The 19,972-nt window shown below is 46.4% G+C and overlaps 1 protein-coding gene across 1 annotated transcript in view; it reads right to left on the bottom strand.

Annotated features, from left to right (window-relative positions):
- LOC146863737 (uncharacterized) overlaps nt 1-12,646 on the bottom strand; it is a 105,480-nt gene extending 92,834 nt beyond the window's left edge. The window contains exon 1 of the mRNA XM_085627897.1: nt 12,623-12,646. The gene's annotated coding sequence lies outside the window, so the exon portion shown is untranslated. The remainder of the gene's footprint in view (nt 1-12,622) is intronic.
- Nucleotides 12,647-19,972: the final 7,326 nt, after the last annotated feature.

Genomic DNA, 19,972 nt, shown 5'->3' with positions numbered 1-19,972 from the left:
GTAGTAGTATTTTAGGGTTTCGGGTTGTGCAGTGGTGTTTGGGTAGTGTAATGAGTCATGCTGGGGTAGTGTTTTAGGGTTTGGTTAGTGCAGTGGTGCTTGTGTAGTTTAGGTGGTTGTGCTGGGGTAGTGTTTTAGGGTTTAGGATAGTGCAGTGGTGTTTGAATAGTGTAGGGGGTCATGCTGGGTGCGGTGTTTTAGGGTTTTGGGTAATGCAGTGGTGTTTGTGTAGTGTAGGGGGTAGTGTTTTAGGGTTTAGGGCAGAGCAGTGGTGTTTGTGTAGTGTAGGGGAAGAGGTGTGGCACCGCGGCCAGGGTGACTGACTCCGGCATCTGGGGATCACGGTTCGATCCCCGGTGCCGGCGGCAGATTAGCCCAGCACCATGTGACTCTGGGCAATAGCTTGCTTAATCTTCCCGACGGCCCCCAGCACCTAGAGACCGTTACGGGTGATTGTTCTCGCTTTACAAATGTGGATTATTATTATTATTATTTTAGGGTTTAGTGTAGTGCAGTGGTGTTTTTGTAGTGTAGGGGGTCGCGCTGGGGTAGTGTTTTAGGGTTTAGGGTATTGCAGTGGTGTTTGGGTAATATAGGGGTCGTGCTGGGGGTAGATTTAGGGTTTAGGGTGGTGCAGTGGTGTTTGGGTAGTGTAGGGGTCGTGCTAGAGGTAGTGTTTGAGAGTTGACGGTAGTGCAGAGGTGTTTGTGTAGTGCAGGGGGTCATGCTGGGGGTAGTGTTTTAGGGTTTAGGTAGTGCAGTGGTGTTTGTGTAGTATAGGGGGTTATGCTGGGTGAAGGTTTAGGGTTTAGGGTAGTGCAGTGGTGTTTGGGTAGTGTAGGGTGTTGTGATGGGGGTTGTGTTTTAGGGTTTAGGGTAGTGCAGTGGTGTATGGGTAGAATAGGGGGTCATGCTGGGGGTTGTGTTTTAGGATTTAGGGTAGTGCAGTGGTGTTTGTGTAGTGTTGAGGGTCGTGCTGGGGGTAGTGTTTTACAGTTTAGGGTAGTGCAGTGGTGTTTGTGTTGTGTAGGGGGTCGTTCTGGGGGAAGATTTAAGTTTTATGGTAGAGCAGTGGTGTTTGTGTAGTATAGGGGATCGTGATGGGGGTAGTGATTAAGGGCCCGATTCACAGAACTAACTTAAGACAAAATCCTAAACTTACTACCATTTTGGTATTCACAGAAGGCACTTACTCTTTTTGGTATTCACAGAAGGCACTTACTCATTTCGGTATTCACAGAAGTTAGGAGTGAATACCAAAAGTCTTAAAATTAGGATTTTTCTCAGTTTAGTAGTAGTATAGTTAGGACTCCTAACTTTAGGACTCCTAAATGCCTTCTGTGAATACCGAAAGTCTTAAAATTAGGATTTTTCTCAATTTAGTAGTCCTAAGTCTAAATTTAGGACTACTAAATTGAGAAAAATCCTAATTTTAAGACTTTCAGTATTCACAGAAGGCATTTAGGAGTCCTAAAGTTAGGAGTCCTAACTATACTACTACTAAACTGAGAAAAATCCTAATTTTAAGGCTTTCGGTATTCACAGAAGGCATTTAGGAGTCCTAAAGTTAGGAGTCCTAAATTTAGGACTACTAAATTGAGAAAAATCCTAATTTTAAGACTTTCTGTATTCACAGAAGGCATTTAGGAGTCCTAAAGTTAGGAGTCCTAACTATACTACTACTAAACTGAGAAAAATCCTAATTTTAAGACTTTCGGTATTCACAGAAGGCATTTAGGAGTCCTAAAGTTAGGACTCCTAACTTCTGTGAATACCGAAATGAGTAAGTGCCTTCTGTGAATACCAAAATGAGTAAGTGCCTTCTGTGAATACCAAAATGGTAGTAAGTTTAGGATTTTGTCTTAAGTTAGTTCTGTGAATCGGGCCCTTAGGGTTTATGCGTATTGCAGTGGTGTTTGGGTAATATAGGGGGTCGTGCTAGGGGTAGTGTTTTAGGGATAGGGTAGTGCAGTGGTTGTGTAGTATAGGGGGTTGTGCTGGGGTAGGGTTTTAGGGTTTAGGGTAGTGCAGTGGTGTTTGTGTAGTGTAGGTGCTGTGTTCGGTGTAGTGTTAAAGGGTTTAGCGTACTGCATTGGTGTTTTGTTGGGTAGGGGGTCATGCTGGGGTAGTTTTTAAGGGTTTAGGGTAGTGAAGTGGTGTTTGGGTAGTGTAGGGTATAGTGCTGGGGGTAGTGTTTTAGAGTTTAGGGTAGTGCAGTGGTATTTGTGTAGTGTAGGGGTCATGCTGGGTGTAGTGTTTGGGTTTAGGGCAGTGCAGTGGTGTTTGTGTAGTGTAGGGGATTGTGCTGGGGTAGTGTTTTAGGGTTTATGGTAGTGCAGTGGTGTTTGTGTAGTGTAGGGGTTCGTGCTGGGGGTAGTGTTTTAGGGTTTAGGTAGTGCAGTGGCGTTTGTGTAGTGTAGGGGCTTATGCTGGGGGAGGGTTTAGGGTAGTGCTGTAGGGTTTGGGTAGTGTAGGGGGTCGTGCTGTTTTTTTTTTTAGGGTTTAGGGTAGTGTAGTGGTGTTTTTGTAGTGTGGGGGTCATGCTGGGTGTAGTGTTTTAGGGTTTAGGGTAGTGCAGTGGTGTCTTTGTAATGTACGGAATTGTGCCGGGGGTAGTGTTTTAGGGTTTAGTGTAGTGCAGTGTTGTTTGTGTAGTGTAGGGTGTCGTGCTGGGGGTAGTGTTTTAGGGTTTAGGGTAGTGCAGTGGTATTTGTATAGTGTAAGGGGTTGTCCTGGGGGTAGTGTTTTAGGGTTTATGCGTATAGCAGTGGTGTTTGGGTAATATAGGGGGTTGTGCTGGGGGTAGTGTTTTAGGGCTTAGAGCAGTGCAGTGGTATTTGTGTAGTGTAGGGGTTGTGCTCGGTGTAGTGTTTAAGGGTTTAGCATACTGCAGTGGTGTTTGAGTTGGGTAGGGGCCGTGCTGGGGTAGTGTTTTAGGGTTTAGGGTAGTGCAGTGGTGTTTGGGTAGAGTAGGGAGTCGTGCTGGGGTAGTGTTTTATGGTTTAGGGTAGTGCAGTGGTGTTTGGGTAGTGTAAAGAGTCGTGCTGCGGGTAGTGTTTTAGGGTTTTGGGTAGTGCAGTGATGTTTGGGCAGTGTAGGGAGACGTGCTGGGGGTAGTGCTTTAGGGTTTAGGTTCATGCAGTGGTGGTTGTGTAGTTTAGGTATTTGTGCTGGGGGTAGTGTTTTAAGGTTTAGGATAGTGCAGTTGTGTTTTTAGTAGTGTAGGGTGTCATACTGGGGGTGGTGTTTTAGGGTTTAGGGTAATGCAGTGGTGTTTGTGTAGTGTAGGAGGTAGTGTTTTAGGGTTTAGGGTAGAGCATTGGTGTTTGTGTAGTGTAGTGGGTTGTGCTGGGGGTAGTGTTTTAGACTTTAGGGTAGTGCAGTGGTGTTTGTGTCATATAGGGAGTCATATTTTAGGGTTTAGGATAGTGCAGTGGTCTTTGGGTAGTGTAGGGGGTCTTCCTGGGGGTAGTGTTTTAGGGTTTAGGGTAGTGCAGTGGTGTTTGTGTAGTGTAGGGGGTCATGCTGGGATAGTGTTTTAGGGTTTAGGGTATTGCATTGGTGTATGGGTAATATAGGGGTCATGCTGGCAGTAGATTTAGGGCTTAGAGTAGTGCACTGGTGTTTGGGTAGTGTAGGAGTCGTACTAGAGGTAGTGTTTTAGAGTTGACGGTAGTGCAGAGGTTTTTGTGTAGTGCAGAGTGTCGTGCTGGGGGTATTGTTTTAGGGTTTAGGTAGTGCAGTGGTGTTTGTATAGTGTAGGGGGTCGTGATGGGGGTATTGTTTTAGGGTTTAGGGTAGTGCAGTGGTGTATGGGAAGTGTAGGGGGTTGTGCTGGTGGTTGTGTTTTAGGGTTTAGGGTAGTGCAGTGGTGTATGGGTAGTGTAGGGGGTCATGCTGGGGTAGTGTTTTAGGGTTTATTCTAGTACAGTGGTGTTTGTGTAGTGTTGAGGGTTGTGCTGGGGGTAGTGTTTTAGGGATTAGGGTAGTGCAGTGGTGTTTGTGTAGTGCAGGGGGTCGTCCTGGGGGAATATTCAAGTTTTATGGTAGAGCAGTGGTGTTTGTGTAGTATAGGGGTCATGCTGGGGGTAGTGTTTTAGGGTTCATGCGTATTGCAGTGGTGTTTGGGTAACATAGGGGGTCGTGCTAGGGGTAGTGTTTTAGAGTTTAGGGTAGTGCAGTGGTGTTTGTGTAGTATAGGGGGTTGTGCTGTGGTAAATACATTAATTACCAGGTCTGAATTTCTATAAATTATCAATATAAATGAAATAATGAACTGAGGAGTCCGTGGTGTAAGAGTTAAATGGGCCTTTATTCATTAACTCGAGTTATTGTTGTCCTACTGTCCCCTGTGTCAAGGAGGAATTTTCTGTCCTGCCCCAGAATGTGTGCTTGTACATAGGGGCCACGTTGGTCCACCGTGACAGGGATCAGGGGCAAGTCTTTTTCTCTCTATAGGCCAGGGGTCTTCAATCTGTGGGGCGCGACCCCCAGGGGGGGCGTGGAGTCCCAGAAAGGGGGTCGCGCATTCCCATCGCACTTTCGCCTGGAACTGCCTGAAGCTGTATTCCAAAACGTTCGCTCTTTGTTTTGGATTCCGAATAGTGGCAGCTTCAGGCGCTCTCTGATTGGAGGACACCGTGAAAGCATACAGCGTCATCGGTGATTGTCCTCCAATCAGAGAAATTGCAGATTTAACATCAGGAAATGCCGGCCGGGAACTGCTCTGGCGAAGCGTCTGAAGTGCTTCAATGTTTGTTGTTGCTGCTGCTGCCTTGCACTCCTGCTGCATTTCCTGGACTTCCTCGTTGTCCTTGCTGCTGCTGTGTTTTTCCAGCAGCTGGTGTCCTTTTCGTGCTTCTTCGTGGCTGCCTTTGAAATAGGATCCCTTGGCTGTTTCCTGGTTTCCGCGGCAACCGGAACTTTGTGTTAGATAATAGGATTTTCTTTAGAGAACAATGTTTCTCTTTCACAATTATTTGATTTGGACATACATGCGAACATTTCAGAAAAGCAAAGTGGGAGATTTAAAAAAAAAAAATCGGGAGAATGGGGCCGTGAATCGGGTTTCTGTCATGTATGGGCTTTGGAAGTGTGCTGCTGCAGGATCGGACATTTGAAATGCACGTGTTTTTTCTTAACTTTCAGAAGCATGGAGCGCATTGGTAGGCAGAGAGAGGGTGATGCAAGTGTTTGGCACTGGCCTAGCATTTTGCTGGCAGTGCATACACCCCCCCCCCCCCCTGGTAGCTTGGGCTGAAACCGTTTCCAGGGCACACACACAGCCCTGGAAACGGTTTTAAAGACTTCACAGGTCTTTAAAAGACCATTTACTTGCTTACGAGGCTATGTTGGTACTTCACCCCTTCTAGAGCCCCTGTCGCGCCACTCTGACTATTGCTGGAAGAATTAGCATGTTACACAATACCAAGCCCTGTCAGCTGAAACCCCGAGGAATCGGGTTTTTGCTTGCAGGAATCGGGAGCGGGAGACTAGCCTTGAAATCGGTAGTCTCCCGCCTGAATCTGGAGTGTTGGCATGTCTGGATTTGGAGGCACTAACAAACAGGATTTATATGGCATGTACACTGCCAGTAGTTACAGTAAAACCTTGACAAATACACAACTAACGAGAGCAGATGTTTTATTGAGATCGGGTGCCTCACAAGCAAGCAACGCTGCCAGTGTTTTTAGATCACATATCGTGTCCTTTGCTATTAAATAGTTTCTCTCTCCCCTAAATCAAGTCCATTCTTACTTTCTCTCCCCGTTCTTGTTTCCATCTAATATCTTTCTTCATTACTCCTTGTATTTCAATTTTTTCTTGTATTAACCACAAAGATATTTTAGGCCCAAGTGTTTATATGAATGAAAGAGTGGGAGGAACAGAAACGGGGAGAAAGAGAGAGCGAGACTGAAGGTGAGAGGAAACAGGGAGATCAATCAGGACAAAGAAAGACAAAACCAGGGATGGAGAGAGGATACAGGAGGCGTGATAAGCACATGGATAGAGAGGGATAGCGGAAGAGAAAAGTGAGCAGTGGGCGAAGGTGCATCCATGTGCTGACTATCAAATAATGAAAAAGTGGAGAGAGTTCGTAAATGATTTCACACAGGTATCCCTGAATTATTTCTTTCTGAGTACCTCTAGAGCAGGGGTCTTTAATCTGTGGGGCGCAACCCCCAGGGGGGGCGTGGAGTCCTAGAAAGGGGGTCGCGCATTCCCATCGCACTTTTGCCTGGAACTGCCTGAAGCTGCAATCCAAAACGTTTGCTCTTCGTTTTGGATTCCAAATAGTGGCATCTTCAGGCGCTTTCTGATTGGAGGACATCGTGAAAGCATACAGCGTCATCGGTGATTGTCCTCCAATCAGAAAAATTGCAGATTTAACATCAGGAAATGCCGGGAACTGGGGCCATAAATATGCTCTGGCGAAGCATCTGGAGTGCTTCAATGTTTTTGTCATTGCTGCTGCCTTGCACTCCTGCTGCATCTCCTGGACTTCCTTGTTGTACTTGCTGCTGCTGTGTTTTTCCAGCAGCTGGTGTCCTTTTCGTGCTTCTTCTTCGCCGCTGCCTCTGAAATACGATCCCGTGGCTGTTTCCTGGTTTCCGCGGCAACCGGAACTTCCTGTAACTTGTAAGTAGGTTGCCTCTGCCCCACCTCCTCCACCATTCCCTGGCTTTTTACCCCTCAGACCTACACACAAGCATACACGCACGCGCACACACACATTCTTAACTCCAAAAATTTACACCCACCCTTTCCCCACTGCTGTCTTTGGGATTCCTCTGCTAAAGTAAGTCACACAACAATAACACGAGGTTGGAATAGTGAACGCAGGCTGGATAGCATTTCTCATAGGTTCAGCCAGGCACCTGCCGACATGCCTTGGCTGTGCTTTCAGATCTTTTATACTTTGCTTGATATCACCAAAAACTCTGCACTGTGTTTCATGACTATTTAAACATTCTCTAAATATGTTATTAGTACATGAGCTGATACTGTGTTTCTATGTTAAAGTACAATTTTCACACATTCCCATTCTCTTCCATCCTCTGCTTGAAACCTCATCTCTCCTTACACACATCTTTGTCTTTTAATCTCATTTCTTTTCTTTCACTTTTGTCCTGCTGCTGACGTCACCCATATAATGTCAAATGTGCAGCTACCACCATAAAAAGCCCAGGTGGTCCCTTCGCTGTATTTCTGTTTGGAAGATTGTCCATGGCAGGGGTGTGGGGGGTGTATTACGCCCTCACCTCCTTGTCAAACTTCCTGTCTCTCTTCCTATCTCCTCTCCCTTAAAATCCTTCAGGTGGCTTCATCACGTCCGTTTTTGTTTTCTCTACACCTGTCTTCCCACTCCCCCCGCTGCCATCATGTCCAGGGCAGGCATGGCTCTCTGTTTCGCTATATAAGTGCAATTCCCTCCATCAGGATCATGTGGGTCCTGTCCCCTCATCTCTCCAGTGGTCAAGACCTAGCTCTGTCTTAGACAAGGTCTATCCTTCTGTTCTGAGTAAGGAGTGTCTCTCCCACACTGGAGCTCTCTCAGGTGGGTCCTGCCCTCTCACCCCTCCAATGGGTCTGCCAGGGCCTAACTCTCTATTCCACAAGGTCTCCCTCCGGTGTCTTCCACAGTTGGGGTCTCTCGGTGGGTCCTGTTCTCTCATCCTCCATCTGGCATGGCAAGGCCTTGCGCTCTGTGCCACAAGGTCTCCCTCTGTTGTGAGTAAGGGATGTCTCTCCCACACTGGGGCTCTCTTGGGTGAGTGCTGCCCTCTCACCCCTCCAGTGGGACTGCCATGCCCTGGCTCTGTTCTACAAGGTCTCCCTTCCATTATTATCCAACCTATTAACCAGGGATACTATGTTTTGACATTAGTGGTTTTCTGGAGAACAGGTGGAATTAACCATTTTTTAATTTGCCTCAAACCTCCTGTAGAACCTGGTCTCTCTGTAGAGAGGAACACTGTGTTTCCTGTTCTGCCTGTTTATTTGAACAAAGTATTGCTTTCTGGGAATGGTAGTCCTCCAATGTTTAAGATCAGTTGGATTGCTGCACCTGTTAACAATAATTTGTAAAAATGAAAGCCTGAGAGTGGATGCATGGACCCTCTTTTACTAATGTTTTGCATGGGCGCTTGCACTCTGAAAGGCTACACAAACGTTAGTGTCAATCTACTTACTTTTGAAAGGCCTGTATGCTTTATTGCATTGTTATGCACCCTCCAATATATACTTTAGTAAATAAATGCCATGGTGTTTGGCCTTTATTCTGAGATCTAGATCCATAGTGACCTGGTAGCATAGTGTAATATAGCGTCCCTATGCAAACTAGGGTTCTTTGCGGCGCTCTAAGACTGGCTTCAGAGCCTGGCCTCTCGGTAAAGAGGGATGCAATGTGGTTCCCTGGAAAAGGTAAGTAAGGTGTGACACTGAAGAGGCAGGACTGGGTGGTCTGCTCCATAGCACCCCCTGGTAGTATGGAGGTTGTCCATGAGGAGTAAGCAGGTGGTGGTTTGCATCCCAATTTTTATTGATGGGGCAGAATGAAACCTGGGGAGGGCAAGAAGCAGTGGCAGTTGGCATGGACCCTGAGAAACAGAGATGGGTTGGTGAGTCTATCCTAGATACTGCATTGTCTGTGGTTGCCTTGTGGGCTGTGGTCCAGGTCCTGATCTCTGAGGGTAGCAACCCTGAGACAGAGAAAGTAAGGACTAGGAGGCAGGTTTCACCTGCAGCAGTGAGGCTAAAGGAGGGTAGTAGGAGAGTGGGCCATGCTTAAAAAGAATTGCTGAGAAACATTTTCTCCTCAAACCAGTCTCTTGCTGTCTGTATTTATCCATATTTATTTTGTTTTGTGAATAGATATGATAACCCGTATATTTCCACATTTACTTAACAGATAGACGTGCACTCATACTTTCATGCCTGTCGCGGTTTAGCAAATTACACTGCCAAAATAATATAATACACACATCAAACAATTGGCATGATAGCACAAATACCTGTTGAGAAATGCAACAATTAATTTAAGCAAATCTCAGTGAGCTTTATAACTCCCTATGCTGGCAATGTGTGCAACTACTGGCCTGAAAGTCAATAAACTCAGCATAGTCACCCAAAAGAAGCCAATTATCAGCATTTTTCCACTTTCAAAAGTAGATACAGACAGGATATACAATGATTTCTGTCTGTAGTTATCTGTAAAAATCTGTGAAAATGGAAAACAGGGAGCACCAATTATGAGGAGTATTAAGTTCTAGAAATTTCTGAAGGAGGGGGTCCTCATGCCTGAAATTTTTTGACAGGGGGGTCTCGGCATCCAAAAGTTTGAAGACCTCTGCTCTAGGCCCTTTCATGAGTATTCAGGATATTCGGGGTATATTTCATCATTGCGCTGGTACATTTGAGTTTGTGTGGGGGCGTTATCAGGGGGTCGGGCCTGGGCCGTAGGGGCTGGGGCCTCATTATTTCGAGAGGCATAAGGACGGGCTTGCGTTTTTCCTGTTGCTATATTGTGTTTTAATACGGGACACTCCCTGACGAACTGGCCAGGTTTCTTGCAATAATTACATGACCCTTTTTCAGTGGATTTGTTATTTTTCCCTGTATTGGATACAGTTGTTGTCTGGGCTACCAGGGCTTTCATTTTGGTGTCCTTGACACGCCTTTTATCTTGTTCTTCTTCTTCTTTAATTCTATTGTGGTGATACTGTAGCATTTGTTACATCTGTTGAGAGGTATTTGCTTGCCAGGTACTCTCAACTTTTTGGACTGTGTTCTATTGGGTGAAGGGCATTTTTTACAAATTTTGCTACAAAAAGACGTTGGTATGCATCACTGCCTGAGGAGAGGCCGCTGTAAATGGCGAAACATTTCTGTAGTCTTACAAAATAATCTCCTATTTCTTCATCTAACTTTTGTTTACACGCTGATATTGCGTCCCAATCCTCTTCCTTCGTCGTTAATAATTTGGGTAATACTTGCATAAGGACATCGGGGAATGCGCGTATTAGGGGTCCCAACCCATCCCCTGGTTGGCGGGCTTGATCCTCATTTCCCAGTGCTGTCCAATTTATAGCTGCTCCCCCATCTAAGTTCCAATCTTTTTCCATCAATTTTTCGTATATCCCTTCGGGAAGGAGAACCTTCAGTAATATTTTTATATCCGGGAAAGTATAATTTCATAGACTCAGAATGTCCCTTATTTCTTTATGGAACCCTGCGGGATCCCTTTCATGCGGTGGTACTATTTTCTTCATTTCCAATATCTCTAACTTCGTAAGAGGGGTGTATATGTGTACCCGCTCAAAAACGCCAGCCGCGCCTGCCCTTGGGTGTACTTCTCGCAGGGGATATTGTCCCTTGTCATAAGTCCTTATACCGGACATTTCAGTTTCGAACTGTACATAACGTTGTCTCAGATCCAAAACTTTAGTAATGAATTCTTCATCCCTTGTGGACCAAAAACCGTCTGCACAGTCACGTAATAAGTGATATATTGTCCTTGGTGGGGGACATCTTTTTTCATATAGTGTTGCCAAATGCTGTAACATGAACATACCCGCTATTCTTTGATCAGACAGGGAGAGGGAGAGGAAGATCTGTCCTATTATATCAGGGTCATAAAGTTGGTGCTGGGCAATCCAATCAGTAGCTGATCGTGCTATTTCTTTTTCGTGTGGGGTGAAGGGTGGGTCGTCCTCAAGCCAGCGCTCTCATGACTGGACAGTGCACTGGAACATTTTATTGGAAACGGTGTCCGTTCTAGCATTTTTGGATTCAGTTGAGCAGTGAGGGGGAGGGGGAGGGGGAGGGAATCCGGGACAGCGATGGCTACGGGCCAGTCCTACGACAGTAGTTCTCCCTTCCTCTTATTCCTCACTCGTCTCTTCCGAGACGTTCTCCTGTCCTTCCCTATCTTGATGGATAGTATGGATGCCCGTTATCAATCGTACTACCAATTTATCTAGCTGTTTGTGTTTAGTGAACTTGGACCGTTCAAGTGAGTCACTTAGGTCCAACAAATGGTTAGGCACCTTGTTATTACTGGAGTCCAATATCCTTAAGAAACAGGTCACCGCAAATTGTAACATGGTCTGTTTGGTCACTATTTTTCTATTTGCTATCGTTGTTAACAATGCCTGTTCATTTTTACCCGTCCGGACGAATTCGCAAACTGCGTCCAATTGGGGTTTGCTGTTGGGAATTTTCTGGAGTGTTTCCAGGGCCTGACTCAATCTATAAGGTATTATGGCCATTCTACCCTCCCCGGGGCATTCATCATAGGGACATTCTAAAAGCAGGATATCGATTTTATCCTCTGTCCTGTCTTTAACATCTTCTGGGGGAGGAGCGGTGGCTATTTGGCCACCTATCGGTACTGGTGGCCTTTGTTGCAGGACTTGTTGTTGAATCACATAAGGCGGGGGACTTTCTATTAAGTAAGAGGACACGAAATCCTCTGTTTGAGTTATTTTTACCTTTCCTATCTTTTTCTCCAGATCTGTGTCCTCGCTCATTGTTTCAGTAGGTAGAACGGGATAAATCCCTTCAAAAAGTGCATTTTTTTCTCTTTCTTGTTGTTCAGTAATAACTCTCTCGCCTTCCTCCTGTAATTTCTTTTCCTTAGCCTGTTCCGACATTCTCTTACCCTTTTCAACTTTTGTTTATTCTTTCTGATACCTTCTGTGCGCTTCCTTGCGCCATAATTCAATTGCCTTCTTTTGTGTAGGCCTTACTTTCTTTTTCCACAACTGTTCTTCTACTGCCATAATACACTCCATGTGCCATGTACCTGTAGGGGCCACCTAAGTCTGAGTTCTAGATCTTGTTTAGTATACATGAAATGTCCAGGTGTATCTCTAGGTGGGACCGGAACGGCCTGTTCTAATAATTTTTTATTGGTACTTAATCCTCGTAATTTATTTATTTATTTATTTATTTAACGATTTGTAGAGCGCCTGGTGACCCGAAGGCATCCCCGCGCTAATTAGAAAATCAAGGCATTTTAAAGTTTTTTGTTTTTAACTAGGCCTTATAAAGATGAAAATTACGAAAACAGTATATTTGATATCTTTATACACTGAAGAATCAGTGCAACTTTACCGTGTTCTATCACAGAACACGTCTTTATACATTCCCAGTAGTACTCACCGAGAAGCAGAACTTGAAGACCTGGTCATCGGACTGGAGCGCTGCGCAGTGGAATGAGGAACAACGGGACTCTGGAAACCTCGGACTCGACAAGTTCACTGGTCGGGCTCTGGGTTGGAACGCTCCGCCAATCTTCCTCACCGCCTCATGTGGATGTTCAGTCTCAGTCTGTCTCCTCCTCACCGCGAGGGAGTCAGCAGGAATACCCCGCTTCTTGTGCACTTGAGAGTCCGTCGGGAGGTCTGGAAGGGGCAAGGACTGGACCTAGATCTCCGGCGTGTGGGGAAGGGGGAGCGTCCCTGTTTCGGGCACCAGTTAATGTGGTAAATAAATTAATTACCAGGTCTGAATTTCTATAAATTATCAATATAAATGAAATAATGAACTGAGGAGTCCGTGGTGTAAGAGTTAAATGGGCCTTTATTCATTAACTCGAGTTCAGGGAGAGCTTCTTTACCTCTTGAAGGGTCAGGAGTGGTCTGACACTTTATTCACTGAATACAGTTTATATACATTTCACAGTACATTGCAAGTCATTGGGAGGAGCCCTCAAAGTCCACAGCAGAAAGACGTTGCAAATTAGCATTGCTCAAGGCACATAAGCAAAACACAGACACACACGTACTTTTCAAGGAAACAGCTTGGGTTTTTGTTTATCAGAGGGTGGGGGAGCTGGTGTGCCTGAGAGATAAGGGAGTGGTGCGTGCGTCATGAACAGACAATCTTGGAGGGAGCTGAAATATGTGACAATCTATGAAAAGAGAAGGCTGGTGGGCCCTTTTTCAGAATCGGCTTAACCACAAAAATGTGTGGGTGTAACTGACCAAAAACTTGTGCAACTTGAGGAGATACGTGAACTGGCTGATCCTGGGCAAGCTGAAGTGAATTCTAAAATGGATGCTGTATCTAAAATGGATGCTGTATTGAATTGTTTTGGAGTAGCAGAGAATGGGTTTTGGTATGCTGGGGGTAGTGTTTTAGGGTTTATGGTAGTGCAGTGGTGTTTGTGTAGTGTAGGGGGTCATGCTGGGGTAGTGTTCTGTGGTTTAGTGTAGTGCATTGGTGTTTGGGTAGTTCAGAGTATAGTGCTGGGGGTAGTGTTTTAGGGTTTAGGGCAGTGCAGTGGAGTTTGACTAGTGAAGGGGGTCATGCTGGGGGTAGTGTTTTAGGGTTTAGGGTAGTGCAGTGGTGTTTGGGTAGTGTAGGGAGTCGTGCTGGAGTAGTGTTTTAGGGTTTAGGGTAGTGCAGTGGTGTTTGGGTAGAGTAGGGAGTCGTGCTGGGGTAGTGTTTTATGGTTTAGGGTAGTGCAGTGGTGTTTGGGTAGTGTAAGGAGTCGTGCTGCGGGTAGTGTTTTAGGGTTTTGGGTAGTGCAGTGATGTTTGGGTAGTGTAGGGAGACGTGCTGGGGGTAGTGCTTTAGGGTTCAGGTTAATGCAGTGGTGGTTGTGTAGTTTATGTATTTTTTGCTGGGGGTAGTGTTTTAGGGTTTAGGATAGTGCAGTTGTGTTTTTAGTATTGTAGGGTGTCATACTAGGGGTGGTGTTTTAGGGTTTAGGGTAATGCAGTGGTGTTTGTGTAGTGTAGGAGGTAGTGTTTTATGGTTTAGGGTAGAGCAGTGGTGTTTGTGTAGTGTAGGGGGTTAAGCTGGGGGTAGTGTTTTAGGGTTTAGGGTAGTGCAGTGGTGTTTGTGTCATATAGGGAGTCATGTTTTAGGGTTTAGGATAGTGCAGTGGTCTTTGGGTAGTGTAGGGGGTCTTCCTGGGGGTAGTGTTTTAGGATCTAGGGTAGTGCAGTGGTGTTTGTGTAGTGTAGGGGGCATGATTTAGGGTTTAGTGTAGTGCAGTGGTGTTTGGGTAGGGTAGAGGGACATGCTGGGGTAGTGTTTTAGGGTTTAGGGTAGTGCAGTGGTGTTTGTGTAGTGTAGGGGTAGTGCTGGGGATAGTGTTTTAGGGTTTAGTGTAGTGCAGTGGTGGTTGTGTAGTGAAGGGCATCGTGCTGGGAGTTGTGTTTTAGGGATTAGGGTAGCGCAGTGGTGTTTGTGTAGAATAGGGTGTCGTGCTGGGGGTAGTGTTTAAGGGTTTATGCATATTGCAGTGGTGTTTGGGTAATATAGGGGTTCCTGCTAGGGGTAGTGTTTCAGGGTTTAGGCTAATGCAGTGGTGTTTGTGTATTGTAGGGGGTCGTGCTGGGGGTAGCGTTTTAGGGTTTAGGGTAGTGCAGTGGTGTTTGTGTAGTGTAGGGGTTGTGCTCGGTGTAGTGTTTTAGGGTTTAGGGTACTGCAGTGGTGTTTGTGTCATGTAGGGTGTCATGCTGGGTTAGTGTTTTAGGGTTTAGTGTAGTGCAGCAGTGTTTGGGTAGTGCAGAGTATAGTGCTGGGGGTAGTGTTTTAGGGTTTAGGATAGTGCAGTGGAGTTTGTCTACTGAAGGGGGTCATGCCGGGGGTAGTGTTTTAGGGTTTAGGGTAGTGCAGAGGTGTTTGTGTAGTGTAGGGGGCGTATTTTACGGTTTAGGGTAGTGCAGTGGTGTTTGGGTAGGGTAGGGGGACGTGCTGGGGTAGTGTTTTAGGGTTTAGGGTAGTGGAGTGGTATTTGTGTAGTGTAGGGGTATTGCTGGGGGTAGTGTTTTAGGGTTTAGAGTAGTGATGTGTTGTTTTTGTAATGTAGGGGGTAGTGCTGGGGATAGTGTTTTAGGGTTTAGTGTAGTGCAGTGGTAGTTCTGTAGTATAGGGAGTCGTGCTGGGGGTAGTGTTTTAGGGTTTAGGGTAGTGCAGTGGTGTTTGTGTAGTGTAGGGGCCGTCCTGTCGAAGATTTAGGTTTTAGGGTAGTGCAGTGGTGTTTGTGTAGTATAGGGTGTCGTGCTGGGGGTAGTGTTTAAGGGTTTATACGTATTGCAGTGGTGTTTGGGTAATATAGGGGGTCGTGCTAGGGGTAGTGTTTCAGGGTTTAGGGTAATGCAGTGGTGTTTGTGTATTGTAGGGGGTCGTGCTGGGGGTAGTGTTTTAGGGTTTTGGGTAGTGCAGTGATGTTTGGGTAGTGTAGGGAGACGTGCTGGGGGTAGTGCTTTAGGGTTTAGGTTAATGCAGTGGTGGTTGTGTAGTTTAGGTATTTGTGCTGTGGGTAGTGTTTTAGGGTTTAGGATAGGGCAGTCGTGTTTGTGTAGTGTAGGAGGTAGTGTTTTAGGGTTTAGGGTAGTGCAGTGGTGTTTGTGTAGTGTAGGGGGTTGTGCTGGGGGTAGTGTTTTAGGGTTTAGGGTAGTGCAGTGGTGTTTGTGTCATATAGGGAGTCATGTTTTAGGGCTTAGGATAGTGCAGTGGTCTTTGGGTAGTGTAGGGGGTCTTCCTAGGGGTAGTGTTTTAGGGTTTAGGGTAGTGTAGTGGTGTTTGTGTAGTGTAGGGGGGCATGTTTTAGGGTTTAGTGTAGTGTAGTGGTGTTTGGGTAGGGTAGGGGGACGTGCTGGGGTAGTGTTTTAGGGTGAAGGGTAGTGCAGTGGTGTTTGTGTAGTGTAGGGGTATTGCTGGGGGTAGTGTTTTAGGGTTTAGAGTAGTGATGTGTTGTTTTTGGAATGTAGGGGGTAGTGCCGGGGATAGTGTTTTAGGGTTTAGTGTAGTGTAGTTGTGGTTGTGTAGTGAAGGGCGTCGTGCTGGGGGTTGTGTTTTAGGGATTAGGGTAGTGCAGTGGTGTTTTTGTAGTGTAGGGGATCGTCCTGGGGGAAGATTTAGGTTTTAGGGTAGTGCAGTGGTGTTTGTGTAGTATAGGGTGTCGTGCTGGGGGTAGTGTTTAAGGGTTTATGCGTATTGCAGTGGTGTTTGGGTAATATATGGGGTTGTGCTAGGGTTAGTGTTTCAGGGTTTAGGGTAATGCAGTGGTGTTTGTGTATTGTAGGGGGTCGTGCTGGGGGTAGCGTTTTAGGGTTTAGTGTAGTGCAGCAGTGTTTGGGTAGTGTAGGGTATAGTGCTGGGGGTAGTGTTTTAGGGTTTAGGGTAGTGCAGTGGAGTTTGTCTACTGAAGGGGGTCATGCTGGGGTAGTGTTTTAGGGTTTAGGGTAGTGCAGAGGTGTTTGTGTAGTGTAGGGGGGCGTGTTATAGGGTTTAGGGTAGTGCAGTGGTGTTTGTGTTGAATAGGGTGTCATGCTGGAGGTAGTGTTTAAGGGTTTATGCGTATTGCAGTAGTATTTGGGTAATATAGGGGTTCCTGCTAGGGGTAGTGTTTCAGGGTTTAGGCTAATGCAGTGGTGTTTGTGTATTGTAGGGGGTCGTGCCAGGGGTAGCGTTTTAGGGTTTAGGGTAGTGCAGTGGTGTTTGTGTAGTGTATGGTTTGTGCTCGGTGTACTGTTTTAGGGTACTGCAGTGGTGTTTGTGTCATGTAGGGTGTCATGCTGGGTTAGTGTTTTAGGGTTTAGTGTAGTGCAGCAGTGTTTGGGTAGTGTAGAGTATAGTGCTGGGGGTAGTGTTTTAGGGTTTAGGGTAGTGCAGTGGAGTTTGTCTACTGAAGGGGGTCATGCTGGGGGTAGTGTTTTAGGGTTTAGGGTAGTGCAGAGGTGTTTGTGTAGTGTAGGGGGCGTGTTTTACAGTTTAGGGTAGTGCAGTGGTGTTTGGGTAGGGTAGGGGGACGTGCTAGGGTAGTGTTTTAGGGTTTAGTGTAGTGCAGTGGTGGTTGTGTAGTGAAGGGCGTCGTGCTGGGGGTTGTGTTTTAGGGATTAGGGTAGCGCAGTGGTGTTTGTGTAGAATAGGGTGTCGTGCTGGGGGTAGTGTTTAAGGGTTTATGCGTATTGCAGTGGTGTTTGGGTAATATAGAGGTTCCTGCTAGGGGTAGTGTTTCAGGGTTTAGGCTAATTCAGTGGTGTTTGTGTATTGTAGGGGGTCGTGCTGGGGGTAGCGTTTTAGGGTTTAGGGTAGTGCAGTGGTGTTTGTGTAGTGTAGGGGTTGTGCTCGGTGTAGTGTTTTAGGGTTTAGGGTACTGCAGTGGTGTTTGTGTCATGTAGGGTGTCATGATGGGTTAGTGTTTTAGGGTTTAGTGTAGTGCAGCAGTGTTTGGGTAGTGCAGAGTATAGTGCTGGGGGTAGTGTTTTAGGGTTTAGGATAGTGCAGTGGAGTTTGTCTACTAAAGGGGGTCATGCTGGGGGTAGTGTTTTAGGGTTTAGGGTAGTGCAGAGGTGTTTGTGTAGTGTAGGGGGCGTGTTTTACGGTTTAGGGTAGTGCAGTGGTGTTTGGGTAGGGTAGGGGGACGTGCTGGGGTAGTGTTTTAGGGTTTAGGGTAGTGGAGTGGTATTTGTGTAGTGTAGGGGTATTGCTGGGGGTAGTGTTTTAAGGTTTAGAGTAGTGATGTGTTGTTTTTGTAATGTAGGGGGTAGTGCTGGGGATGGGATAGTGTTTTAGGGTTTAGTGTAGTGCAGTGGTGGTTCTGTAGTATAGGGAGTCGTGCTGGGGGTAGTGTTTTAGGGTTTATGCGTATTGCAGTGGTGTTTGGGTAATATAGGGGGTCGTGCTAGGGGTAGTGTTTCAGGGTTTAGGGTAATGCAGTGGTGTTTGTGTATTGTAGGGGGTCGTGCTGGGGGTAGTGTTTTAGGGTTTTGGGTAGTGCAGTGATGTTTGGGTAGTGTAGGGAGACGTGCTGGGGGTAGTGCTTTAGGGTTTAGGTTAATGCAGTGGTGGTTGTGTAGTTTAGGTATTTGTGCTGTGGGTAGTGTTTTAGGGTTTAGGATTGTGCAGTCGTGTTTGTGTAGTGTAGGAGGTAGTGTTTTAGGGTTTAGGGTAGTGCAGTGGTGTTTGTGTAGTGTAGGGGGTTGTGCTGGGGGTAGTGTTTTAGGGTTTAGGGTAGTGCAGTGGTGTTTGTGTCATATAGGGAGTCATGTTTTAGGGCTTAGGATAGTGCAGTGGTCTTTGGGTAGTGTAGGGCGTCTTCCTGGGGGTAGTGTTTTAGGGTTTAGGGTAGTGCAGTGGTGTTTGTGTAGTGTAGTGGGGCATGTTTTAGGGTTTAGTGTAGTGTAGTGGTGTTTGGGTAGGGTAGGGGGACGTGCTGGGGTAGTGTTTTAGGGTTTAGGGTAGTGCAGTGGTGTTTGTGTAGTATAGGGGTATTGCTGGGGGTAGTGTTTTAGGGTTTAGAGTAGTGATGTGTTGTTTTTGGAATGTAGGGGGTAGTGCCGGGGAGAGTGATTTAGGGTTTAGTGTAGTGCAGTTGTGGTTGTGTAGTGAAGGGCGTCTTGCTGGGGGTTGTGTTTTAGGGATTAGGGTAGTGCAGTGGTGTTTTTGTAGTGTAGGGGATCGTCCTGGGGGAAGATTTAGGTTTTAGGGTAGTGCAGTGGTGTTTGTGTAGTATAGAATGTCGTGCTTGGGGTAGTGTTTAAGGGTTTATGCGTATTGCAGTGGTGTTTGGGTAATATAGGGGGTTGTGCTAGGGTTAGTGTTTCAGGGTTTAGGGTAATGCAGTGGTGTTTGTGTATTGTAGGGGGTCGTGCTGGGGTAGCGTTTTAGGGTTTAGTGTAGTGCAGCAGTGTTTGGGTAGTGTAGGGTATAGTGCTGGGGGTAGTGTTTTAGGGTTTAGGGTAGTGCAGTGGAGTTTGTCTACTGAAGGGGGTCATGCTGGGGTAGTGTTTTAGGGTTTAGGGTAGTGCAGAGGTGTTTGTGTAGTGTAGGGGGGCGTGTTATAGGGTTTAGGGTAGTGCAGTGGTGTTTGGGTAGGGTAGGGGGACGTGCTGGGGTGTTGTTTTAGGGTTTAGGGTAGTGCAGTGGTGTTTGTGTAGTGTAGGGGTATTGCTGGGGGTAGTGTTTTAGGGTTTAGAGTAGTGATGTGTGGTTTTTGTAATGTAGGGGGTATTGCTGGGGATATTGTTTTCGGGTTTAGTGCAGTGCAGTGGTGGTTGTGTAGTATAGGGAGTCGTGCTGGGGGTAGTGTTTTAGGGTTTAGGGTAGTGCAGTAGTGTTTGTGTAGTGTAGGGGGCCGTCCTGGGGGAAGATTTAGGTTTTAGGGCAGTGCAGTGGTGTTTGTGTAGTATAGGGTGTCGTGCTGGGGGTAGTGTTTAAGGGTTTATGCGTATTGCAGTGGTGTTTGGGTAATATAGGGGGTCGTGCTAGGGGTAGTGTTTCAGGGTTTAGGGTAATGCAGTGGTGTTTGTGTATTGTAGGGGGTCGTGCTGGGGGTAGCATTTTAGGGTTTAGGGTAGTGCAGTGGTGTTTGTGTAGTGCAGGGGTTGTGCTCGGTGTGGTGTTTTAGGGTTTAGGGTACTGCAGTGGAGTTTGCGTCATGTAGGGTGTCATGCTGGGGTAGTGTTTTAGGGTTTACTGTAGTGCAGCAGTGTTTTCGTAGTGTAGGTTATAGTGCTGGGGTTAGTGTTTTAGGGTTTAGGGTAGTGCTGTGGAGTTTGGCTACTGAAGGGGTCATGCTCGGGGTAGTGTTTTAGTGTTAAGGGTAGTGCAGTGGTGTTTGGATAGTGTAAGGAGTCGTGCTGGGGTAGTGTTTATGGTTTTGGGCAGTGCTGTGATGTTTAAGTAGTGTAGGGAGTCGTGCTGCAGTAGTGTTTTAGGGTTTAGGGTTGTGCAGTGGTGTTTGGGTAGTGTAAGGAGTCATGCTGGGGTAGTGTTTTAGGGTTTGGTTAGTGCAGTGGTGCTTGTGTAGTTTAGGTGGTTGTACTGGGGTAGTGTTTTAGGGTTTAGGATAGTGCAGTGGTGTTTGAGTACTGTAGGGGGTCATGCTGGGGGCGGTGTTTTAGGGTGTTGGGTAATGCAGTGGTGTTTGTGTAGTGTAGGGGGTAGTGTTTTAAGGTTTAGGGCAGTGCAGTGGTGTTTGTGTCATGTAGGGTGTCATGCTGGAGTA

The sequence above is a fragment of the Triturus cristatus genome, chromosome 2_1, assembly GCF_964204655.1.
Source record: "Triturus cristatus chromosome 2_1, aTriCri1.1, whole genome shotgun sequence".
Lineage (NCBI taxonomy): Eukaryota > Metazoa > Chordata > Amphibia > Caudata > Salamandridae > Triturus > Triturus cristatus.
Note: the sequence above shows the minus strand (reverse complement) of the source record. Positions and strands in the feature narration are given on the sequence as shown.